Source organism: Denticeps clupeoides, chromosome 4, assembly GCF_900700375.1.
Source record: "Denticeps clupeoides chromosome 4, fDenClu1.1, whole genome shotgun sequence".
In the NCBI taxonomy this organism is placed as follows: domain Eukaryota; kingdom Metazoa; phylum Chordata; class Actinopteri; order Clupeiformes; family Denticipitidae; genus Denticeps; species Denticeps clupeoides.
Genome location: NC_041710.1, coordinates 1 through 2,500, shown reverse-complemented (window position 1 = coordinate 2,500; position 2,500 = coordinate 1). Strand labels below are relative to the sequence as shown.

The 2,500-nt window shown below is 39.1% G+C and overlaps 7 pseudogenes; all 7 read right to left on the bottom strand.

The window, feature by feature from the left end:
• Nucleotides 1–49: 49 nt before the first annotated feature.
• On the bottom strand, nucleotides 50–168 carry LOC114789462 (uncharacterized; annotated as a pseudogene).
• Nucleotides 169–461: 293 nt separating this feature from the next.
• On the bottom strand, nucleotides 462–579 carry LOC114789418 (uncharacterized; annotated as a pseudogene).
• A 146-nt stretch (nucleotides 580–725) lies between these two features.
• On the bottom strand, nucleotides 726–845 carry LOC114789395 (uncharacterized; annotated as a pseudogene).
• Nucleotides 846–1,248: 403 nt separating this feature from the next.
• On the bottom strand, nucleotides 1,249–1,368 carry LOC114789391 (uncharacterized; annotated as a pseudogene).
• A 143-nt stretch (nucleotides 1,369–1,511) lies between these two features.
• LOC114789385 (uncharacterized) lies at nucleotides 1,512–1,628 on the bottom strand (annotated as a pseudogene).
• Nucleotides 1,629–1,770: 142 nt separating this feature from the next.
• On the bottom strand, nucleotides 1,771–1,888 carry LOC114789384 (uncharacterized; annotated as a pseudogene).
• A 145-nt stretch (nucleotides 1,889–2,033) lies between these two features.
• On the bottom strand, nucleotides 2,034–2,152 carry LOC114789447 (uncharacterized; annotated as a pseudogene).
• Nucleotides 2,153–2,500: the final 348 nt, after the last annotated feature.

Here is a 2,500-nt window from a genome sequence, read left to right as displayed (position 1 = left end):
CTAACAAAGCAATGAAAAACTTCATTTTAAAAAGTTTTTCAACAGTTAAAGCTTACAGCACCTGCAATTCCCAAGCAGTCTCCCATCCAAGTACTAACCAGGCCCAAGCCTTCTTAGCTTCCGAGATTAGACGATACCAGGCTTTCTTCGGCTGGTATGGCCGGTAGCAATCTCTGCTTGAAAATCTTGGGACTTTAAACAACATAGGCTTGAAAACATATCACAGAGTGAAAATACCTCTTAACTTACTTTAGACAGAAACTAAAGCTTCGGCTGGAAACTACAGCTTCAGCTTCTTCGGCTGGTATGGCTGTAAGAAATCTCTGCTTGAAAATCTTGGACTTTAAACAACATAGGCTTGAAAACATATCACAGAGTGAAAATACCTCTTAACTTACTTTAGACAAAAACTAAAAAGCGAGGCAAAAAAACTTCATTTTAAAAAGTTTTTCAACATTTAAAGCTTACAGCACCTTGTATTCCCAGGCAGTCTCCCATCCAAGTACTAACCAGGCCCAAGCCTTCTTAGCTTCCGAGATCAGACGATACCAGGCTTCTTCGGCTGGTATGGCCGTAAGCAATCTCTGCTTGAAAATCTTGGGACTTTAAACAACATAGGCTTGAAAACATATCACAGAGTGAAAATACCTCTTAACTTACTTTAGAAAAAAAACTAACAAAGCGAGGCAAAAAAACTTCATTTTAAAAAGTTTTTCAACAGTTAAAGCTTACAGCACCTTGTATTCCCAGGCAGACTCCCATCCAAGTACTAACCAGGCCCAAGCCTTCTTAGCTTTCCGAGATCAGACGAGACCAGGCGTTCTTCGGCTGGTATGGTCGTAAGCAATCGCTGCTTGAAAATCTTGGACTTTAAACAACATAGGCTTGAAAACATATCAAGAGGAAAATACCTCTTAACTACTTTAGAAAAAAACTAACAAAGCAATGCAAAAAACTTATTTATAAAGTTTTTCAACAGTTAAAGCTTACAGCACCTGGTATTTCCAGGCAGTCTCACATCCAAGTATAACCAGGAGAGCAAGCCTTCTTAGCTTCCGAGATCAGACGTGACCGGGCGTTCTTCGGCTGGTATGGCCATAAGCAATCTCTGCTTGAAAATCTTGGACTTTAAAACAACATAGGCTTGAAAACATATCACAGAGTGAAAATACCTCTTAACTTACTTTAGACAGAAAAACTAAAAAAGCGAGGCAAAAAAATTCATTTTTAAAAAGTTTTTAACAGTTAAGCTTACAGCACCTTGTATTCCCAGGCAGTCTCCCATCCAAGTAGTATAACAAGGCCCAAGCCTCTTAGCTTCCGGGATCAGACGAGACCAGGCGTTCTTCGGCTGGTATGGCCGTAAGCAATCGCTGCTTGAAAATCTTGGACTTTAAAAACAACATAGGCTTGAAAACATATCACAGAGTGAAAATACCTCTTAACTTACTTTAGAAAAAAACTAACAAAGCAATGCAAAAAACTTCATTTAAAAAGTTTTCAACAGTTAAAGCTTAAAGCACCTTGTATTCCCAGGCAGTCCCATCCAAGTACTAACAAGGCCCAAGCCTTCTTAGCTTCCGAGATCAGACGAGACCGGGCGTTCTTCGGCTGGTATGGCCGTAAGCAATTTCTGCTTGAAAATCTTGGACTTTAAACAACATAGGCTTGAAAACATATCACAGAGTGAAAATAAAACGTAATTAACTTTAGAAAAAACTACCAAAATAATGCAAAAAACTTCATTTTAAAACGTTATTCAACAGTTAAAGCTTACAGCACCTTGTATTCCCAGGCAGTCTCCCATCCAGTACTAACCAGGCCCAAGCCTTCTTAGCTTCCGAGATCAGACGAGACCAGGCGTTCTTCGGCTGGTATGGCCGTAAGCAATCTCTGCTTGAAAATCTTGGACTTTAAACAAACATAGGCTTGAAAACATATCACAGAATGAAAATCCTCTTAACTTACTTAAGAAAAAAACTAACAAAGCAATGCAAAAAAACTTCATTTTAAAAAGTTTTTCAACAGTTTAAAGCTTACAGAACCTTGTATTCCCAGGCAGTCTCCAATCCATGTACTAACCAGGCCCAAGCCCTCTCAGCTTCCGAGATCAGACGAGACCGGGCGTTCTTCGGCTGGTATGGCCATAATCAATCTCTGCTTGAAAATCTTGGACTTTAAACAAATAGGCTTGAAAACATATCACAGAGTGAAAACCTCTTAACTTACTTTAGAAAAAAAAACTAACAAAGCAATGCAAAAAACTTATTTATAAAGTTTTTCAACGTTAAAGCTTACAGCACCTGGTATTTCCAGGCAGTCTCCATCCAAGACTAACCGGACCAAGCCTTCTTAGCTTCGAGATCAGACGAGACCGGGCGTTTTCTGCTGGTATGGCCATAAGCAATCTCTGCTTGAAAATCTTGGACTTAAAACATAGGCTTGAAAACATATCACAGAGTGAAAATACTCTTAACTTACTTTAGACAGAAACTAAAAA